The sequence below is a fragment of the Protopterus annectens genome, chromosome 1.part1 (assembly GCF_019279795.1).
Source record: "Protopterus annectens isolate FY-2018-M chromosome 1.part1, PAN1.0, whole genome shotgun sequence".
Classification (NCBI taxonomy): Eukaryota; Metazoa; Chordata; order Ceratodontiformes; family Protopteridae; genus Protopterus; species Protopterus annectens.
The window spans coordinates 1,355,441,786-1,355,465,848 of NC_056726.1; the positions used below are offsets into that span (position 1 = coordinate 1,355,441,786).

The 24,063-nt window shown below is 40.5% G+C and overlaps 1 protein-coding gene across 8 annotated transcripts in view; it reads left to right on the forward strand.

The window, feature by feature from the left end:
* ME2 (malic enzyme 2) overlaps positions 1 to 24,063 on the forward strand; it is a 1,978,505-nt gene that overhangs the window by 915,710 nt on the left and 1,038,732 nt on the right. The window lies entirely within an intron of this gene.

The window sequence follows — 24,063 nt, forward strand, 5'->3', positions numbered from 1 at the left end:
AGTAATAGGTAGAAGTTTTAAGTACTTATCACTGAATTACACAATGATGCTCTGTAAGCTAGTGTGTTGTTCATTGTCCCTGCAGACCTTTCTCTGTTATTGTACCTTTTCACTCAAGTCATGAGTGAAAAGGGTCATTAGATCAGTCAAGTTTTACAGACACTTCTCATTTGTTAAGACAGCTTCACCCTCTCATATCCTTTACTAATCCAAGATTTTTTCCTCCTTGTAATAGCAACTTTAAACAGTAATGGAACCATAGAACTGATTTCCTTTTAATTCATCCATTTCCCATCAGCGACAGGCAATCAAATGTCACACTGTTTTTGCGGACATCTGATTCTGTTTTTTTTTTTTTTTCATTGTAGAAATTTATTTTCAGCCTGCATGACATATGTTTGTCAGTAATGCAGACTTGATATTAGAAAACTGACAAAGCTTGCCAAGGTAGGCTTATGAAGTGTGAATAATTAGTTAAGGCAGGCCAGTGAGGGTATTGAGAGGCAATTTCTCACTTTACCAGTATGTCATGGGGGAGTGATGAGGAAAGTTACTAGGAAGTAAAATCAGAAGGCTGGACAGAAATGTAATTCAGTTGGGAGAATAAGTGTAACAAGAAAGGCTTTTTTTATAGCAGCTTACAGTTAATACAATCACTGCAAGGTAGTGAAAAAGAAACACAGGACCTTCCTTTAGAGACATCAAGGAAGCCAGTGACTGCCAGTGTAGCTGTATTCACCAAGAAAACACCTGACATTATAGTGTCTGGACTCTGTCACAGAATGTGGATATAAGTCTAGATTTTGTTAGAAGTTTAGCAACGTTCATCAAGTCATTTATTCTATAATGAATTGCAAAATTATTCTCATCATCTAGAATGATGCAGATTACTACTGCATAAAAATAGATATTATGCAATGAATAAATTAACTTCAGCATCACACAAACCTAGCTGGCACCCTTTTTGTACAAGTATACATTTGTATACTGTAACAAAAAACTTCCCCATTACGGGCATAAGCCAGCCAACATGATCAGTATTAGGTCAGTACTCCAACAAGATAAATAGTGCCTTAGTTTGAATAAAACAGACTTCCTGTAGACATATGGAAATGAGCTTGTTAAATCTACTTTAAAACACGCCATTCATCCATCCCACTACTCTTCACAATAGTACTAATAAAGTTCCTAGTAATAGCACAGCAAATGTTAATAGTGTAGGGTATGTTACACCCAGAGACCCTGTCTGCATGAAGACCGAAAGCATAAAAGTAGTTGACCTCAGTGCTATGACTGTGTTTAGGAAAAACTCAGTGGATACAGGCCATCACTGACCTTTATACTCCTGACATTTTAATAATTACCAAAACCTAGTTAAAAAGGCATCAAAGAAAGTGAAGAATTAAAGTAGTGTGGTTACAGTGCATTCCTGCGCACCAAGGAGGAAGAAAGGCTATATCCATGGTGTTAGAAGATAAATCCTCAACTACCGCCAGGTTACTGGAGCTTGGGTAGCAGCACTGACACTTGATGAAGCTGGTAGAGGGGATGGGTGTACCTCTCTTGTAAGGAGAGGGAAGTTATTCCTGGCTGGCTGAGTGATGCTTCAGCGTACATGGTTATAGTTCATATAGGGGAATGAATAGGCAGAGCCTGATCGGGGAAGGAGTGATTAATGATTGTCCAGTATAGCACAGAAAAAGAAAGAAAAAATATGAAAGTCTTCTAAACTGTAGTATCTTTGAGAAACAGCCCACTAAGTAACAACCAAAGAATCCATCATTATTGCTCGTAGTGATCCACTTAAGTCCTTTAACACTTAGCCTTTACTGGCTATGGCAGAATGCAGCAGATACTTGGCGAGTACCATAAACTTGTTGTACTATAATGCCCAGCTTTAAAATGATTTGCTCCAGTGACATAAGCATTTTATTTATATGACCAGAACAATCTTAGAAGACTAACTGTAAATCGTATACTAGAACTGATATAAGCAGAAGAGCTTGTATCTAGACGGGATATAGTCACTAGTAGAAAACACTTCACAGCTGGAGTATTTGCAGATTCTACAAGTGACATAGTCCATTATTTGTAATTTAAAACCATGTCAAACCTGAAAAAAAAAACACACTTCATAAATCATCTCTTAAAACAAAGTGGAGGCTAGACTACCTTCCTGCTGCATGTAACTACTAGTCATTTGTCAGAACAATGTTTAGTGTAGCCTTCCTTAATTAAATGTTTGATTGAAAAGCTTCTTACCCATGGTTGACTCTTACCTAAAAGCTGTAATGACAGAGCTAGAATTTGAATAAAATATTCCAAAACAAACTCCAAAGTCAACCTTCAACTTTTAAATTCATTACAAAAATGTAAAAGTTTTTTCAATAAATGTAAAAAAAAAAAAAAAAAAAAAAAAAAAAAAACTTTTGACACTGACAACACGGCACATTCCTCATCTAAAGATTTCTAAGAACATTAACAATTTTATCAAATGAAGACAATCCTATACCCCCCAGCTCTCCAAAATTTCTGAACTCCTGTTAACTACTATCCTTGCCCATCCCCTGTAGAACAAGTACACCCCTGTCCAATTTCCAAAAGTACTGTAACACAGTCTAAAGAACAATTCATACTGAAAGAGGGAAGCATACAAGAAGCCTGTATAAAAAAATGTATATATATAAAAAAAAAAAACTGTAGACCTGCTGGCACAGTCAGCCTCCTATCTGAATTCCTGAATATGGTATCATATTTCTTAGTCATTCCTGTCACTATCCTCATGAGCATACAGGGAGATTAATTATTGCACCTGTTGCCTGAAAAGATTATTACATAAATATCACTGTGTAGAGGTGGTACTTCTGTTGATCCCAATAACTTTTGACAATTGAAGTTTTTAACTTCTTCAAACTCCCTTGAGGGAACCTTTCAGTAGCATCTAACTCATTTTTTTTACAGAACAAAACTTATTGTATAGTTACCTTCTTGGGTTTTATAAAGGTTTTTCAGTTAACATAGTTCTTTCAGTCTTAACAGACTATATTAGAGGCAGTATAAATTCACATAATGTAGCAGCTGCACTTTTCTGGACCTCTTTATGGCCTTGTTTAGTTTTAGACACAGGGAACCAATAAATAGGTTGGCAAATGTGTGTTGTTCTCCCTTGCTATAATCTAGTAGAAAATGCAGAATCAAATGGGGCAGAAATACATCAACTTAATAGATCATCAACAAATGTGTTCAGTAAGGTTAATTTCTTAGACTTCTTTTGTTCATGTATGTAAACCAAATGACAGAGCAAACCAAACCTGTGAAAGGATATTCAGTATGCAGATGATGCATTACTCCTATTTGCAGCTAATAGCAAAACTTCTTCAAGAAGGCTTCCTCACACTTAAGCATTGTTTGATCAGCTTTCCCTTAAGTGCTAGCAAAAATGACTCAATTCTGTTTTGCTGTGATCACCACAAAATTTCAAAAAATGTCCTTCAGCCTGAAGATCCTGAAAATCTAGACATATCCTGAAAAATAGGCACATCAAATGTAAAATCGGGACAAATATCAGCTCTTCCTACTTCCAGGAGAATTGTGGGATCCCTTACTATTTAGAAAAAACAAGTTTAAAAAAAATGAAATTGGCAAAAATATACATATATTTTATTGTGAGCTAAAATCATAGTGCAGAAAAATGCCTTTAGCTAATCAGTCTGGCAGAGGATTAAGGCTGCTTTCCATAATTCAGAATTTTGGTCTCATAGCTTTTGTTTGCCTTCTGTGTGACTCTGGGTAAGTCTCTTAACCAAGCAGCTCTCCTAGGTTGAGTGAAAAGGTCCTTCAGGATCAGTGCTCTATCCCAGTTAACAAATACAGGTGAACACAGCATACATACTCACTAAGAAATCAACCAAACAGTATTACAGGAATGTCATCATATTAACATGCTGCTTTCATGATGAGACATCTTACCCAGACACCAGACAACTTTAAGACACAATTACAAACCATAAGTCAAAGCACCTATCAAAACCAGATATAAACTGGAGGATCCTAGACTCAGTAGCTCAGCAGTGGTGAGGCAAAGGTGTCAAGGGAGCACAGTCTTCAGATCTGTGTTTTAAAAATCAAACCGTGTATATAAAAAATACAATCTTGTACACCTGGTAATCCTTAACCAGATGTTATGTTGAACTATGACATACTGGGTGACTGTCACAATTTCTTGGCAAACTCAGTTTTGAACTGTTGTAATTATATGGGTCTACTTCAGACCTTCGAAATACCACATCATCGAATCTTTAAAACATTGAGATGAAATGAACCAAAGCTGAGAACATCGAAGGCCAGCATTATCGAAACTAAAAACATACATTGACAGTTTACTGACAGAAAGGTGGCAGTAAGCCAACAGTTGTAAGTTTGCACTTTTTCTCCACTGTAGTGCAATCTTGGAGTTGGTATATTTAGTTTGGGTGGGGGGTGGATTTCGCTGTAGTTTGTTTTGAATGTTGGCTGACTGCCTTCTTTCCCTCAGAACACTCAGTAATGTGAGGAGCCGACAAACTGTCATTTTGTTATCTCGATCATGTCATTTTTGTTTAACTGGGTTTTCGATACTATGAAGTAGGCCCAAATATTGTGTGTATGTATATGTGTGTGTGTGTGTGTGTGTGTGTGTATATATGTATATATATATATATATATATATATATATATATATATATATATATGTATGTATGTATATATATATATATATATATATATATATATATATATATATATATATATAGTCATAGTATGTGTAGCTTTAAATACATCAGTATTTTTCTTCCACTCTTCAGACATTTTCGTAAGTCTTATTTTCAAAGCGCTTGGTTGCCTGTTACAAAGCAGTGTTTTTAATCTCTGCATGTCATTATCCCAGATGTTTGTATCCCAGGATTACACCTTTCAGAATTGGTGTTACGTAATTTGTAGTACTCCCCTCCCCTCAATGGGCCTGCAAATGTGTTGGTGTGACCCACTTGGTTGACAGCCAAAGGGAATTTGATGTTGAACACAAATGAGGCATGAATGACAAACATGCTGTTACAATGGTTACGACTGTGCTCCTTGCCTGCCTTCCTTCCTTTGTGCTACTGCTTGTTAGTTGTTTAGCTGGTTAACTATTTCTGCCTTGTCTTTGACATTTTCATAATCACTGTGGCAAAAACAGTTTTAGTAACTGTTTACATTTCTTAAATACTGTTATTGGTCATGTAGAAACCTTAAAAGGAAGAACAGGATTGTGTTGCCATACTGTTTATTGATGGGAAGGCTAACTTGGGTATTTCTAACTTGAAAAAACACGTGTAATAACCAGCAAACTAGTACCAAAATTCAAAAAATGCTGGGAGTCCACCAATAAGAGGAACGTAGATGTTTAATGAAGAAAAACCAGACAGACACCACGAACAAAATTCCAGTATCAACAGGCACCACGAACAGAAATGCAGTATTAACGCTTCACTTGTAAAATAGCGTTTTCGTAATCCTTCATCAGAATACAAAACACATACTATAGCTGCCTTTTATACTTCATCTAATTAATTAATTGTCATGGTGATTGATTGACTGTAATTAATAAAATTGATGAATGATAAAATTTTTAAAACAACAATAAACTTCTGTTAAAATACTGCAATGGTCTTGTGTATACGTTTAAATGCAGACAACAACAAGATACATTTCATTAATAATATGTAAACATGAATATGTGTGTTATGCTTAACCATAACTCAGTAAATATTTAATATAATATATAAAATGTATAATTAAAACCTATTAGTAGTCTATTTGATATTCTAAAATGATCAACTGTAAGTGTAATAAAAAGTATATATATAATACTGGAGAATTGAAATTAAAATAAATATAAATGTGACATCCAAGTTATAATTTAGCCTGTCTTAATTTTAAGACAGGTTTTAAGGAAACCATATCATTTAAACCTGGAGGACTGGAGGCATCTAGCCATATTTGCCAGTACAGTTCACGATATTCCAAGCGTGTTTCCCACATACCACCCCTCACATCTTTGGCAACTGTTTCAAGAACAAAAAATAAATACTTGGCTCCATTGCATTTTAAGGAATGCCTGTATAATGCATTGTTCATATTTTGTTTGCTAATTTCATAATGATGTTCATAAATTCTGGTTTTTAGTTTCCTTTCCGTCTTGCCTATGTAGAAAGAGTGACATACTTTACATAGAGCAAGATATACAAGACCATAAGTATGACAATTAGCGTAACATCTACTATGCAATGTCTTATTTCTACTAACCAATTTCAAAGAGGATGCATTATACAAAAAACTACACTGGGAGCAAACCCCACACTTGTATGTACCAAATTTCGTACCCTTGTTTATAGAATTAAATTTACTACTTGATTCAAATAAATTTTTGAAATTAAGATCTTTCCTATAAGTAAAATTCAAAGGACTGTGTCGTAATATTTCAATATCGGTAATGTCCTGAAATTTTGACCATTCTCCTGAAACCACTTTCCTGATAATACCAGAATCACCATTATAGTCCAGGATGAATGTATCCTGCTTGTTTGTATCGGTTAAAATGTCCTGTACTGGATTTATAATATTGTTGGATGATTTTCCCAAAATAGGAGAAAACCTATCCTTTCTACCTTTTTAATTTATTAATTACAGTCAATCAATCACCATGACAATTAACAATTAATTAGATGAAGTATAAAAGGCAGCTATAGTATGTGTTTTGTATTCTGATGAAGGATTACGAAAACGCTATTTTACAAGTGAAGCGTTAATACTGCATTTCTGTTCGTGGTGTCTGTTGATACTGGAATTTTGTTCGTGGTGTCTGTTTGGTTTTTCTTCATTAAACATCTACGTTCCTCTTATTGGTGGACTCGCAGCATTTTTTGAATTTTGGTACTAGTTTGCTGGTTATTACACGTGTTTTTTTGGTTACGATATGTCCGAGACACCGGAGGCCGACTATGAAGAATTACCACGTAGTTCTCTGTAGGGAGAGCTCAGGAAAATGATTGGGCAACTATCGCAGCTCATAGAAAAGATGGAAAAGATTCTCTATTTGGTCACATAATCAGAAAATAGACCCGTTCTCAGATCCCGTAGCTATTATTCTTCATTATCTGGCTGAACTGTTCAACAATGGGGCCTCAACTTCCACCATTTGAGTCCATCTTGCAGCTGTTTCCAACTTCCATAACGGATCAGATGGAGTGCCACTTATTTTCTCTCGCCTTTGCTAGACCTTCCTCAAGGGTATTTTCCACAGCAGACCTCCCATCAGACAGCCGGTGGAGGCATGGAATCTGTCCTGGATTCTGCAGTCTCTTTCTCTGCCCCCTTTGGAGCCGGCTGCAACATGTGATCTAAAATTCCTGTCATGGAAATCCTTATTTCTGGTGGCTATTACTTCAGCCAGAAGAATTTCTGAATTACAAGCATTATGTATAAAGAGCCCGTATCTGACCTTTCATAAGGAGAGAGTATCACTTCGTATTAACCCATCCTTTCTCCCCAAAGTGGTTTCTTATTTTTCGATTAACCAGTCTGTTGAGCTCCCTGTGTTCTTCCCAAATTACTCTAACAAAGGAGAATACTGCGTACATTCCTTGGATGTTCATAGACAATTATGTTTCTATCTGGACAGAACTAAATCCTTTCACAAGTCAAACCAGCTTTTCATTTCCTTTGCGGGTCCTAGAATGGGAGCCGCAGTATCGAAAGTTACTTTGTCTAAATGGCTCAGGGATTGCATTGTCTTCACATATTCACTTATGGGGGGATCTAAGCCTGGCCAAATCTAAGCTCACTCAACTAGGGCTATTGCAGCATTGCCATCCACTCTAGGGCCTCCATGGATGACATTTGTGCAGCTGCCATTTGGGCTAAGCCCCACACTTTTATCAAGCATTACAAATTGGATTTGATCTCCCGGGGAAGAGCGGCCTTTGGCTCAATGGTTCTCAGGAATGTTCTTCCACAAGGGCCACCCAGGTTCTCCAAGTAGCTTGGGACTCTGTCCCATCAGTGATGAAGAGGAAGAAGATTAACAACTTCAGATAAAGAAGTTATGTCTTAACATAACGTTCCATCAGAGTTGTTGATCATATTCCAGTCATCACACCCTCCCACTGTCCCCCTCCTAAGGTTCCTGGCAGATCTTCTGGGTCTTTGTGGTGCATTAGGATTTCTGTGCAGAGATGGCCTATGACTTATTTATTCTTCTGTATGTTGCATGCAAACTCGATCTGTGGTAACTGAGCAAAGGGCATTGTGGGTAGCAGCTTAGCTCGAGAGTTTTTTGGTGCACACAAACTTGGTATAAGGCTGACTGTGTTCCGAGGGCTCGGAACCGAACCCAATTGTGATGACTGGAAGAAGATCAACAACTCAGATGGAACGTTATGGTAAGACATAACTTCTTTTTATCCTTGCACTGTGGATATGATGCCCTAGAGGCATCTTTCCGAGCTGCTGCCTCTGGCTCTGTCATCAGAAGGCATGCTTGGCTTTCAGAACAGACATTACTAAAGCAGGTCAAATCTAAACTGCTATAACCCCCCCCCCCCCCCCCCCCAGATAAGGACTCCCTTTATGGACCAAAGGCTGAGGCTGTGTTAAAAAAAAGGTGGAGGATAAAGCAAAATTCATGCAAATGGTCAAAGACCATCCACCTATTTTCAGTAGGAATTTTCCCGCTAAGCATTGGTCCTGTCCCTTCCACTGAAAACCCGAACGGAATGGCCTCGTAGGCAGCAACAGCAATCTCAGAGGGCAAGGCAGCGGTTTTCAGGAACACCAAGGCCGACGAGTTCTAGGCTACAGGGCCCTAGTAGAGATCAGCAAGGACTCACCCCTCACCCCCCAACCTTGGACAAGATAGGAGGAAGACTTTCTCTATTCATGGAAAACTGGACCCGCATCACCTTCGACAAGTGGGTTCTGGAAGTAATCTCAAATGACTACAAGCTCACTTTCAAAGAACCATTAAGATTTTCAGGCTATCCCGATGTGCCACAAAACCAAAGGGCAGAGGCCATTTCTCACATTTACAACTTGGGCCCTCAGGGCTCTGTGGAACCAGTACCAGACCAGCACATTGGAAAAGGGTTTTACTCCAGGCTATTCCTGGTCCCCAGGAAAGATGGCTGTTGGCCTATCCAGATTTGTCCATCCTCAGTCAGTCCCTCCTAGTCTCAAAATTCAAAATGCTACTATTTAAAACCTTCTTGCCATGATCACTCCTCAGACTCTAATAGTCACCTTAGACCTGAAAATTACTTGCTTACACATCCCTATAGATGAATCCTGCAGATGTTTTCTTCACTTCAGAGCAGGTACCAGTCATTTTCAGTTCTCTGCACTTCCTTTGGCTTGTCTGCTGCACACAGGGTATTCACAAAATGTCTGGCCCTATGGTCACCTTCTGCAGAACAATAGGCTTCTAAATTTGTCCTTAAATGGACAACTGCCTCATTCTTGCCACAAGACTGTCCAAGCTCCTCAAGGATCTGGCCTTCACCTAGACCCTGCTCTCTTCCCTAGGGTTCACCATAAACCTCAGCAAATCCAACACAAACCCTTTCACCAGGATAGTTTTCCTGGGACTCTGCTGGATTCCTCCCTCCAGAAGGCCCTTCTTATCCCAGACAAGGCTTCCTTCTTAACCCAGTACTTCCAGGGCATTTTGCAGAGACAATGCCTTTCAGCCAGGGAATTCTCCAGAGTGCTGGGCTACTTGGCATCTGGTATACTAATGATCCCTTTGGCCAGGCTACACATGAGGAAACTTCAGTGGTACCTCAAGAATCTGTGGTGCCAGCAGTCTGTCACTGGAGACGTAAATCCACCTAATTCACTGCCTCAGGGTGGAATTGGCATGGTGGGCATGATCATGTGCATAGAACCAGGGTCTCCCCTGTTCATCCCTCAGGGCCAAACCTTAACCACACATGCATCAGAGATAGCCTGGGGAGCCCATTTCAGCATCTCCTACCCCAGGGCAAATGGGAAGAGTACTTCAGACACAAGCACATAAATTGAAAGGAATTGATGGCAGTACATAAGGGCATGGTGATCTTCAAATATCATTGGAAACTAGGGTCCTACTTATCAAAGCAGCATGACAGTCATGTGGTACATAAACAAGGGGGCACCCACTCCTACCCCCTTTGCTACTGGGCAGTGAAGATCTGAGAGCCAATGCTATGAGGTTGCAGCTGATGGCTCAGTAACTTCTGGTGCTCAGAACACTCTAGCAGACCACCTCAGCCGATAATTAATGGATCCCCACTAGTGGCATCTGCATTGGAAACATTTTCAGCATAGTCCGGAAATGGGGTTCCCCTCAAGTAGACCTCTTTGCCACTGACAAAAAAGCTGATTTAAAAAAATTTTGTTCCAGGAGCAAACTTCACACAGCTTGGAGGTCATATGCCTTCTCCTTTCTCTGGAGCCGCCTATTTCTTTATGTATTTCCTCTCCTATCTCTCCTTCCAAGGCTCCTCCTAAAAATCAGGGAAGAAGGACTGAGAGTTATCCTGATAGCTCCAGACTGACCCAGGCTGCACTGGTACCCGTGCTACTGAGTTTAACCAAAGGAAAACCTTGGTAGTTACCTCAGAGAATGGATCTGCTGACTCCGGCAAAGGGAAAGTTGTTCATGCACTCCAGCCTACAGACTCTCAAACTCTTTGCCTGGATAATTCATAAACATTCTACGATGAGCACTCCAAGTAGTCAGGTGCTTGATATCCTTAGAGTCAAGAAGACCTAGTACTAGAAAAGCATACTCTGCCAGGTGGATAAGATTCTCTATTTGGTGTCAGCAGTAAGGCCTCAACCCTGGCTCAACCAAAATTTCAGCCATTTTGGAGTACCTGGCTGTCTTGGTGGACAAAGGCCTATCCTTCTTATCCATTATGATGCACACTTCTGCTATTTCAGCCCACATCCCTACTCTTCCTCCTGTCTCTCCCCCCCCAACGAAACAGTTCCTTAGGGGATTACTGCAAGTCAAACCTCCCAGGAGGCAACCCACCCCTCACTGGGACCTCATCTCTGTTCTAGAAAAATTGACATTACCCCCTTTGAAAAAGCCGCTGCAGCTGATTTAAAATTCTTGACTTGGAAGACTGCCCTTTTACTGGCTGTAACCTCAGCTAGGAGGGTTTCTGAGTTACAAGCCCTCATGGCAGTGGAACCATTTTTTGTCTTCCATGCAGACAGAGTTTCACTCGAAAATAATTCTTCATTTTTGTCCAGGGTGATCATGGACAGTTCCCTGAACCAAGCCATACATTTGCCTACCTTCTTCCATAAGCCACAGAACCAAGGGGAAAGAATCCTTTACTCCTTGGATGTACACAGGCAACTCTGCTACTACCTTGACAGGACTAAAACTTTCAGAAAGTCAGAGCAACTGTTTCCTTTGCCTTGGGCTTTGAAGGAAAGCCAGACTCCAAACAAACTATCTCCAAATCACTCTCCCATTGTATTATCTTTTGTTACACCTACCATGGCAAAAAGCCCCCTGAATCTTTTAAGACCCACTCAACTAGGGCCACCTCTACCTCCACTGCATTCCTGAGGGGGGTTCCTTCCAAAAACATTTTGGAAGCAGCTACCAGGTCATCTGTGCATATCTTTACTAAGCACTACCATCTCTCAGCCTACTGCAAGTCCAGAGCAGGATTTGCCATTGCCATCTTGCAGGGCATCCTCTCTTCCCTTTAAGGCACCTGCCTCCCTCTTTTCAGCTTTGGGAATCATCCTAGAAGTCACGACTACAACAGTGAAGCACAAACAGCATAGTACAGTTGTGTACACTTACAATAAATATAGATGAAAATGCGAGTGTATTCACTGTTGCAGTTTCTTTCCCTCACTCCACCCCTTCATTCTGCTTACAGTAACAGCTTATTTCTCTGTCCTTTTCTTCCAGAGGACCCTATGCAGGGATGCCCTACAAGGGCGCCTTTTCTCTAACCTGGTCCCTTGCTTAAGGTTCATCCATGGGACCTTCTAGTAGAAAGAAAAAATTATGTTATAGCATTGACTTGGCTCCCTTTATACCCAACCATCCTGATGTCAGGGTAGGGCATCTGTCAGCTCAGGGAGGAGGGAGTTCTTTATTCCGGTAGTTGGGCTGATCAAGGGCTTCTGAAGTAGGAAATGTCATAAGTCGTCGGAACTGCAACAGTGAATGCATTCTTACATCTACACTTAAGGTAAGTGTCCACAACTGTGTACTCCTCTTCTCTTACCCTTCTCATGTCCTTCCATATCACTGTTGCAGTCTTTTTTTAGAACAGGGATTGCCTGCCTAGGGCAGCACAACGTCAGGCCAGTATACCAAAGCCTTTAGGTTATAATGGGTATGTCGTATATCACATGTATGCTCTCTGCACACTGTGTATGGCAGAAAGGTGATGTCTGGATATACCATCCTCACTTCTTTGCTGCCAGTCCAAATGCCTTCTTCAGTCAGTCTGAGCACTTGTTTGTCTGCTGGTTACCAAACCATTTTCAGGTAGATGCCCCATTGGGTTTTTTTGATTTTATGATCCTTGTTTTGGCTTATTCTTGTTGTTGGTTTCGTGTCATCCATAAAGGGGAAATCCCAGTGCACTGAGCTTCTGCCCAGCCCCTGTTCCCCAAAAAACTGATAAGATTTATAAAGTGCCTGATGATTGCAAGTCTTTATAAGTGCCCCTCTCCTGACCCTTCTGTGATATCAAGTTACCTCTGATAAACCCCCAAATATTTCACTTCTACAAAATTGCTTCCCTCTGACAAGGACAGCAGAACCATGGAGAGGCTTTACCACATGTAAAGTGTTTACTTCTACTACCCTGGGCTTTACATCTGTGAACTGTCAAATGCATGTGACCAGCTATGTTATGGCTGTTCTCTCTCAGGCCTTTCAAGCTGTTTTAGATGTTCCTGATTCTGAGGGGAAGGCCTCTCAGTTTGCTCGCCATTCCATTAAATACTGCTATGGGGCAGCTGATGCTTCATCTAGGGCTGTTGCTTTTGCTTTTGTTTTGAGGAGATATTCTTAGCTCAGGCTTCAACCTTTGCTTGATGATATGAAGGCTAAACTGATGGATGCTCCTCTGGATAATAAGCATTTGTTTGGTGCTGCGGCTGCAGAGTTGTTTAAGTCCTTGCAAGAAAACAGTAAGGCCTTAAAAATTTGAAGCATATTTTTGTTTTGCCTGTTCCCAAATTTTAAAGGAATTACTTCAACTAACCTGTCTTTGTTCGTAGACAGTCTCGCCCTCCCCGAAAAAGGTAAAAAGAGTGGTAGAAGGGCTTCTCCTGCTAAGGTTACCCAAACTCTTCTTACTCAGAAGCCTCCTTTTCCTGATAAACCAGGTGCTGTCTGACTATCCTTGCCTGATCGTCTCCGTCACATTCATCTTTATCTGCGTATTCCCCTGTTCCTTCCTATTTGTTTGTAGGTCATTCAGGACTCCTGGATCCTTTCCATAATTCACCAGGGTTATTACATAGTTTGGAAATCTCCCCCTCCCCCAAATTTATGGGTACTCCTCTGCCTTCTCGGGAACAACTGCCTTTTTTTCCAGAGGTGCTTCAGGGCCTGTTGGCTCAAGGAACAATTCAAGTTCCAACTCCTCAGAGGGGGGGAAGGGGTTTTGCTCCAGGATGTACTTGGTCCCCAGCAAAATAGGCACCTGGAGCCCCATTCCGAATCTTTTTCATCCAAATGCTTTTTTGACGGTCCCTTCCTTTTGGCTGCTATCCCTTCAAATGTTGTTTCCTCTCGTACTTTCTCAGGCTTTTCTACTTTCTTTGGATCTCAAGGATGCTTATCTGCACATTCCCATTCATGCTTTTCAGAAAATGTTTACATTTCATTATTGCTTCTTGGCATTTTCAGTTCTCTGCTTTGCCCTTTGGCCTCTCTACTGCCTCAGGGTCTTTATCAAATGCCTCGCTCCTGTGATTGCTTTCTGAAGATTGATAGGAATACAGTTCTTTCCTTATCTGACCAGCTTGCTCATTCAGGCCACTCCTTATCTGACCAGCTTGCTTATTCAGACCTCGTCTCCAGAGACTTGACTTCAGCATGTACACTTTGCTGTTTCTCTGCTGCAAAACCTGGAGTTTACTGTAAATTTCCAAAAATCATTCCTGATTCCTCCTCAGGATCGTGTTTTTTCTAGGGTGCAGGCTCCAGATTGTTCCAATGCTGGCATCCCTGCCTCCTCCCAAGACTTTAACTCTGATTACTTTTTTTTTAATCCCGTATTCCTGTGGCTTCAGCTACATCAGGGAATTTCTGAGAACTCTGGGTTACATGGTTTCTAGCATTCCTATGTTTCCTCTGGCCAAGTTCCATATGAGAAAGCTCCAGTGGTTTCTAAAGTCAAGTTTGGCTTCAACATTCTCATTCTTTACATTTTCTAGTCACACTTCTTCTTTGCTTCGAGCTGGAACTTCAGTGATGGATCAATCAGTTATCTCTCAACACAGGGCATCCTTTTCAGCCTCCATTCCCTTTTCAGGAACTCTTCGCAGATGCCTCGGATGTGGGCTGGAGTGCCTCCTTTGGTCCTCTGAAAGTGCAGCGCTTTTGATGTATTCGACAAAAGAAAGGCCACTTCATTGTCAAAGAAATGAGGGCTCTTTTGCATTTTCAGACTTTTCATTCTCTCTCCTTGCCCCTTAAAATCTCAGACAGTACCACAGTGATGTGGTATATCAACAAACAAGGGGGACACACGGTCTTATTTCCTATGCAGATTAGCTCTTTAGGTTTGGGATCTAGCTCTCCAGAATCAGGTGACCCTTCGGGCAGTTTACATTCCCTCACATCAGAATATAGTGTCATATTCTCTGAGCAGGTCCATAGCACACTCCTACGAGTGGATGCTTCACAAGGATGTGTTATTGGACATTGTCCACAAGTGGGGTACTTCTTAAGTAGATCTATTTGCCGTCCCCTCTGAACAGATAACTTCCCCTGTATTGTGCCAGAGTCCCATGTCCTCTGCCCTGGAAGGTGGACTCCCTGGCTTTTTCATGGAAGGGGGTGTTTCTTTATGCCTTTTCTCCCCTTCCCCTTATTCCGAAGGTCCTGTTCAAGATGAAACAGAATGCCCCCAAAATCTTGCTGGTGACTCCCTTTTGGTCCAGACAGCATTGGTTCCCTCCTCTTCTACGTTTAGCAAAGTGCAGTCTTCATAAGTTATCTTACAGGGTGGACCTACTCACACAACACAAAGGATCTCTCTTCCATCCCCACCTGTCCACTTTTCAGTTGACATTGTGGGTGATAGGGTTTTGATCCCCTTCAGACACCTTTTTTTTTTTTGAGGATGTGCTTTGGGTCCTGCAGGAGGCCAAGAAACCCAGTACTAGAAAATCTTTGTCCAAATGGAAGAAATTTTTGTTTGGTATCTTTCTCATAACCTGGATCCACTTACTGTGGATGTGCCTTTGATTCTCTTATATTTGTGTGAATTGCTCATTGCTGGGTTGGCAAGTTCTGTTAATGTCCAACTGTCAGCTATTTCTGCTTGTTGGCCTTTGACTCTCCCTTTGGCCTCTAGATTTGAGGCCAAACACTTTCTTAAAGATGTACTTCATGTTAGGCCTCTCAGGAAGCCCCTCCCTCCTTTCTAGGATCTTAATTTTGTTTTAGAAAAATTGACTCGGGCTCCTTTTGAGGTTGCTGCTTCATTTTCCTTACAGCATTGCTGTTGGAAGAATTCTGTTGGCTCTTACTTTGCCAGATGGGTGTCTGAGCTGTAAGCCCTTATAGGCTGTTACTTCCTTTTTAGTTTTTCATAAGGTTAGGGTGTTCCGTCGTACTATTCCTTTTTTTATGCCCAAGGTGGTTAATGAGTCGTCTCTTAATCAGTCTATTCATTTGCCCACTTTTTTTCCTTTCTTCATAAATCTGAACAGCTTTTTGTTTCTTTTCATCCTATGCCTTAAGGCGTGGTTATTTGCAAGCAAATCATTTCTTGGCCATCTAAAGCCATTTCTTTTTGCTCTTCTTTTCCTGAGAAGAGCCTTCCTTCTTCTGTTAAGGCTCATTCTACTAAGGCTGTGGCTTCTTCTGGTGCTTTTTTTAAGGGTTTGGATACTAATTCTTTTCTTGACACAGCTACTTGGACTTTTGTGCATACCTTTACCAACCACTGTAAGTTGAATGTGATTTCTAGTGCCAGAGCTGGTTTTGCCAAGGTCATTCTCTGTGATGTCCTAGACCTAGAGGGCTCTGTTGGCCCCTCCTCTTCCCAGTCGTTTTCCTGAGCTGTTGTACTCTCCCTATTGTAAATAATACTATAACAGTGATATTGAAGGACATAGTACAGTTGTATAAAATCTTACAACAGTAGATTTCCTCCTCTTCACTATTGCAGTATTTGCTCCCTCTGTCCTTCCCCAGTCCTTTTTCTTTGTGGATGTGCTTGATACCTGATGTCCTTAAGCTGTTATTCCTTCTGGGGCTTTTCAGAAGTGGGACTTTTCAGTTCTGAGGATGGTGCATCCAGACACCTTTACACCCTGTGCCATGTGCAGGGAGCAGCCATGTGATGTACGGATGGTGTAACCATTACAAACTAAAGGCTTTGGTCTACTGGCCAGACGTAGGGCTGTCCTAGGAATGAAATCCCTGTTTGTAAATAACACTGCAACCATGAAGGGAAATATTTACTGTTATGGTAAGGTTTTACACAGGTGTACTTTTTGCTGAAATACCTCAGATCTCATTTGCCAATTCAGCTCTTGGACACTGTCACCTGTAGTTTGAGTAGTTTGTCGGATAGAGAAGTAATTTTTCATCATGGTGATTTTTCTGGTTTTTTGTTTTTTTTTTCCCCAGTTATTTTCTTCTCCTCCTCTCTGTTCCTTATTAAAACAAAGATATAATATTATACAGGTAATTTCCTTCTCTTCTAGCCATCGGGCCTTGTGCCCTTTGTCTTCCTTGCTACCTTTTAGGTGGTACTTCCATATACCTTTGTTGGTACTTCATTATTTCTTACTGCTGTTTGCCTCTCTAGGTATTAGCATTACTGTTGTTGGTATTTCCCTTTCTCTGATTTGTGCACTTTTCTTGTGGTGGTGTTTTTTTTTTGTTGTTATAGTGTTATATTAAAATGTCAACCAAATAAATACAAGAAATGTATGAAGACGTAGTAAAAGCCTAGAAACTTTTTATTTAGCACTTTCGTCAACAATAAGTTAAGACTTCTTCAGAATAAATAAATCTTCCACCAAAACACATTAAATAGTCTTCAGAAAATGCATTTGCATATTTAATACCACTCAAGCATTAAGACCTTCTATATAAAGCTGCAGACTTCAAAATTTTAAAACCTACTATTTTTATGTCTGGTCACATGATTTTAACCCACTAAAACAACAGTAAATATAAGTGCTAAATAAATACATATTAACACTTGCAAATAATAAAATGTAATATATAGTATATTATATTCATATGTTGACATTACAAATAAAATTCAGCTTTAAGTTTTAAATAACTAGTAAGGGGATACCACTTAATTTAGCCCAGGGGGACTAGTGGCATTCACCCTAAGTTGCCACAATAACTCTTTCTAATCTAGAAATAAATCAACAGGTCCCCCCTCTTTCATCCAATTCCACATGTTCAAGTATAGCAAATTTAAAACTGTGGTTGGAGAAATTATTTAAATGCTTGGATGCTTGGCAAGTGCATTATTTGTATTACCTTTACTAATGTCATACATGTGCTGATATATGCGTGTCCTAAAAGTATTTTTTGTCTTCCCTATGTAATATCTGTAACACACCTGGCACACAGCGACATATACCACATTTCTAGTTCCACAATTACTTTTATTGTAGTATCTTATCACACCATATTTTTTAATTTCAACACTGTCCCCCTCCAAAATAAAATTACATTGTGAACAGTGTCCACATTTGTTCATCTTACCATTCTTTGTTTCACGCCTTCTTTTTTTTCTGTTCTAGTATGTTCTTAAAAAGTGTCCTTTTTATATACCACTAATAGTTCATCACCTATTTTACTTCCCACTTGCTCATCATTTTTAAGGATGAACCAATTTTTTACCAAGATATCTCTAATCAAAGAAAATTGTGGATTGTAGGTCATTGTCAATGCATTTTTTGTACATAGTGTTGTTGCTCATACTACCAGTATTATTGCTACTGGACCTTGACACATGTACCCCTTCAACAGTGTTTAAACCCAACAGTGGAAAAAAGTGACCTGTTATTCTTCTCTTAGTTGCTTTTAATATCGGCCTCACAAATTCTTACTTGATTTTTCACAAGGACAGGGTCACATTATGGGCCAATCCTTCCTTTCTTCCAAAGGTAGTCTCTGAAATGAATATTAATCTGTTGACTTGCCAGTTTTCTTCCCTAACTTCACCAATAAAGGTGAATATATTCTACACTTATTAGACATTCACAGACAACTTTGTTTTTACCTGCACAGAACTGAGAGTTTCAAGAAGTCAGATCAGTTATTTGTTTCTTTCTCTGACATTAAATTAGGAAGTCTAGTTAACAAAATAACCTTGTCCAAATGGTTGACTGACTGTATTTCATTTATTTATAATTGTGTGACTTTACCAAAACCATTACGTGCTCAGTCAACCAGAGCCATATCTACATCTTTAGTTTTTCAGTACAGAGCTTCCATGAACAACATTTGCGCAACAACAACTTGGGCTTCTCCCTACACTTTTGTGACTCATTACAAATTGGACCCAATCTTAAGACTTAGGGCATCATTTGTTTCAGTGGTGATCAGAAATATTTATCCTGGAGTCCACCCAGGATTTTAGGTAGCTGGGGACACTGTCCCAAAAGTTGAGGATAGAATGAAAATGGACAGCATCAGATAAAGAAATTACGTACTCATCATAACGTTCCATCTGTGTTGTCCATTTTCATTCTTCCTCAACACCCCTCCCACGAACCCCTTACCCTGGGTGTTCTGAAAGAGCTAGTGTTCCTTCTAAATTGTTCACTTCTTAGCTGCACAGCTCCAGATATAGTCTCATTTGCTTATTTCTGCATATTCATTTCTCTCATCATTTTTTCCTAACAAACAAGATCTGAGGTAATTGAGGGAGTTGGATTGTGGGTAAGGTAATGGCTAGAGAGCGTTTGTGATCATTACGAGCTTTCAGATAGATGGCTGAGTCGGATATGAGGATTGGATCGAAACCCAAAGGTTGAGGAAGAATGAAATTGGACAACACAGATGGCATGTTATGATGAGTACATAACTTCTTTGTATCCCTTCAGACTAACCCTGCTTTACTACCCAAGGTGACGTCAGATACGACTGTCAACCAGTCCATTAGTCTACCTCTTTTCTGTGTGCTCTTCCAGCAGGGAATAATACATGCTACATCTGTTGGATATTCATAGATTAAATTCTGTATTCACAGAACCAGAGATTTCAGAAAATCAGACCAATTGTTAGCATTTTTTTCCAAAGCTAAACTGGATATAGGAGTATCAAAAGTAACTTTGGGTAGGTGGTATAGGCATTTATTTTGCCAGTAAGAATAAAGGATTGACATTACGTAAGCTGCCTAAGGTTCATTCCATCAGATCTACAGACACATCATCTGCCTTTTGATCCAGAGCTTCTATAGATGTCATTTGTGCAGCTTGCCACTTGGTCTGATGCTCATAGTTTTATAGCTCATTACAAACTGAACATCTTATCTAGGAATAGGGCAACATTTGGTTCCACTGTACTCCAGAATATCCTTCCTTGAAGACCACCCAGGGTTTCTGTAGCTGGGACTCTATCATATTGGTTGAGGAGTGGACGAAAAAGACAACATCAGAAACAAAAGTTAGATACTCATCATAACTATGCATCTGTGTTGTTTATTTTCATCCTTCCTCAACCTCCCACCCTCTAGCCCGCATCTGTTTTATAAGCTCTCTTTATGCTGATAGGTTCATAGATTAGTACTAAGCTAACTGCCCTTGCGAGTCATTTTAAGCTTAGACAATTATCCCTTGTGAGACTCAAACCCTGCACCTTGTGTTGGTAAGGCAAGCACCTTAGCCAATAAGCCACCCTCTCAACCTGGCTTATGTTATGTCCTGAGGAGTATTTCTTGTCAGCCTTGCTGCTTGAGCTCCAGTCCTCCTCTTTCTACTATAGATAATGTACAACTTAATTTAGATTATGCTCTGGCTGTGTTCATTTTTGGTATAACTGGTAAGTTAATGAGAAGACAGCTACATCAGGGCTATTTCAGCGGAAGAGTGGATTTTGGATAAGGGGAGGCACTTCAGATACGGAGCCAAAGTCTAGTGAAGTGCCAGAAGTCCGGTCCAGGACCCACTGGTTGAAGGACAACAGAAACAGACAACGCAGATGCATAGTTATGGAGAATATATAATGTATTTCATTTAATTTACAACAAAAATAATTCCCTTCTGAATCCTGGCTTTGCACTTGCTGCTCACCTGGCTAAAATTTCAGATCCTTGTCTAACATTTGTCTGTATGTGTATAGATGTGTGTGTGTGTGTGTGTATATATATATATATATATATATATATATATATATATATATATATATATATATATATATATATATATATAAAATATATGTATATACTGTCTCCTCCTTTTCTTTTTTTTTATTTCTGTTTTTTCCCCTTACTCTTAATCTTACTCATCTCTCCTGCCTCCCATGTCTGCTGCACTTGTTACTTCTAACAAATACTTTTTTACTACTCTCCCCTCTCTTCGTCTCCTTCTCCTTATCCACTGTTTGAATTTTCCACTCTGACATTTGCTTTATGACTGAGTAATAACCACTCCCACTTTTAGCTGGTCATGTTTCAGTGCTGCTCGATATGTTTTTATTGTTGTAATAATGGTATATGTGTATTTTAGATGTGTGTTTGTTAATGTTTGTATTAATGTAAGTATTTCCAATATATTGTAATATGATGTAAATTTTCACCTATGTGTATGTATTTTCTGTTCTTTTATTTGTGGAGCTTTGATTCCCGGACTTCCACTGAAAACTGATAACAATTATCGAGTCTGACTTTCTTGGTAAGCAAATACCCTTAAATGAGTAAACAACCAGAGCACCTGTACCTCAAATGTAGGATACACCCACAAGTATCTTATAAACAAAAATTATTTTGATTAGATAAAGCAATAGAGGACATATTTTTAACCTGGTCCTTACAAATACTGATGTTCTTCATTCCACATTGCTGCAGTCCTAACACTTGGGTAGTCCGCTGTCCCAGTCGGCCCGAATACCAAAGTATATGGCTGACGTCGGTCAAGGCGCATTAGTCTGACGTCAGGACGTCAGGGTACAAATGCGCATGACCGACGTCATATCCTCAGTCTTTTTTGCCGCATGGTCCGATGCAGAAGCAGTTTTGCGAGTGCAGGTTGGCGTTCTGAAATTTTCTGAAGTCGGAGTTTCAGACCGAATCAAAGTTGGCTAAGTACCCCGTTGGGGAATATTTTGTTTTTTCTTGCCTCAGTATTTAACCGGATGTCAGAAAAAGTGAATAACTGTATTTCTTGTGGGAAACAGATACCTCATAGGGATTACCATACCTTGTGTATACCTTGTTTAGGGCCTGAGCACGACGTTGTTGGATGTCGGTCTTGTGCTAGATTTAACAAACGCACTATAAAGAGAAGATTAGACTGTGCCAGGTTAGTTTTTGGGAAGCGTTGTAATTATAAAATGCCGTTGGATGCTCCGGCGCCGCTTCCAAAAAGCGCAAGGACAAAGCAGCAAAGCCTAGGTTGGAAGAACCGTCAGTCCTGGACGTCGGTTCTTTAGAAGGCTCAGTGGAGCCGGAGGTTCTGCCAGAAGTTTCTTTGGAGTCTCAGGGAGAGACTTTACTGTTACAAGATGTGTCCTCTCAGGAGGTAGGCCAGGCTGAAGGGGCTTCTCAGGTGGCTGTTCTCCCCTCTCTTCCTAAGGTGGTTAGGCCCTCCCTTCTGTTTCCAAGGCTTCTTTGAGAGGCAGGCGAGGTTTAGCTTCGGTGGGGGGCCTCCCCTGGTTCTTCAGGATCTTTGCCTAAGAAACATATGCTTAAAATGGCAGAAGATTTGATTACTATGATTAGAGGTTCTATGCCCCCTCCTGATAAGAGGCCTAGGGTGGAACCTGAGCTTGAGAGTTTTGAGCAGTGTTCGAGGCTTCTGAGTCTTCGGCTGAAGACTTGCAGGAGTATCCTCCTTATTCTGATTCTGATGTGGATGATTCTACTCCTTCGCTTCTCCTCCTGAGGATTTTTCTTTTCAGAGACTCTTCATTCCATGAGGGAGCATTTTAAATGGGAAGGTCAAGATTTCTCTGATTCCAGGAAGAGGCTTAGGGAATTTTTGTTTTTACCCCAGCATAGGCCTTTAGCTATACCTCCTGTTCTGGATGTGGTGGAAGATGTTTTTGCAGAGGCTTCCCTGAACCCTGATTCTTTGCCTCCTGCCCCAGTTAAACCAGATAGGTATTATAGGGTGCCTGAAGCTCATAAGTATCTTTTAAGAGTCCTAGGGCAGACCCGAAACTGTTTCTCAGGGGCCTAAAGGTGTTAAGGCTTCTGTTGTTAAAATCCTGTTCCTCCTGATAAAGAGGCAAGGGCTTTGGATAGATGGGGAAAGAAGGTGTATACTTCTTCCACTTTAGCCATGAGGGCTTTGAATTGCCAGTTTCACATGTTAAAATATCAAAATTATCTCCTTTCACAATTGAAGTCTAAGGTGGATGCTTTGGCGGAAGGTATTGAGTGTAAAGAGTTGCAGGATTTAGTTCATGTGTCTGAACAGGTGGGTAAGCATTCCTTGCAATGTGGTTTTGATGCTGTGCAAGCCTCTTCGAGGGTGGCTGCCACTGGTTCTGTTCTTCGTAGGCACGCCTGGCTGAGGGATCAGAATTTAGCTGAGCATGTTAAGACAAGGATTTTGGATGCTCCGTTACAGTCTGACGTGCTGTTTGGTTCGCCTGTGGAAGCAGTTTTAAAGAAAATGGAGGACAAGGCTAAGTTTATGCAGACTGTTAAAGATTTTTTGCAGGTTCAGCCTCCGAAGTTTAGTAGAAATTGGCCTACTAAGGGATGGACATATCCTGCTTATGATTCCCAGTCTAGGGGTAGGTCTAGACGTGGTATGGGCAGAGCTCAAGGTTCTTTTAGGCCTAGAACAGGGAGTTCACCTGCTCAGTCTTCTGGTGAGAGCAGGGGTCAGTCCTTTCGTAAACAGACCCAATGACCTGCCTTTTCAGCTGCCAGTGCTTTCTCGTCTGGCAGCACCTTTGGGAGGAAGGCTGGCACTTTTCAAAGAAAATTGGAATTTAATTACCCAAGACAGATGGGTATTGGATATCATTCACCACGGTTACAGGTTTTATTTCCATACCTTGCCTCCTTTCAAAGGCATGCCAGACATTCCTCCTCTACAAAGAAAAGAGGCTCACAAGCAAATTTCTCTGTTACTCCAAATAGGGGCCGTTCAGCCGGTTCCTGTGCCAGAAAGGGGCCTAGGATTTTATTCTCGCCTGTTCCTACTACCAAAGAAGGGGAACACGTGGAGACCAATTTTGGATTTATCTATCCTCAACACTTATCTGGACATTCCCAAGTTCAAAATGTTGACGTTACAACAGCTTTTACCTCTGCTGGGCAAATATCACTGGATGGTAACTTTAGATCTCAAGGAGGCTTACCTTCATGTACCTATCAGACTAAGTTGCAGGAAGTATCTGCGTTTTCGAGCTGGGAATTCCCATTATCAGTTCTCTGCATTGCCCTTTGGCTTATCTACTGCGCCCAGAGTATTCACAAAGGTTCTGGCTCCAGTGATAGCTTACTTCAGGCTAAAAGGAATACAAATCTATCCTTACTTGGACGACTGCCTGATTCTGGCTCAAGAAAAGGAAGACCTTTTACAGCATTTGGAATATGTGATAGCAGTGCTAAGATGCCTGGGGTATTCTGT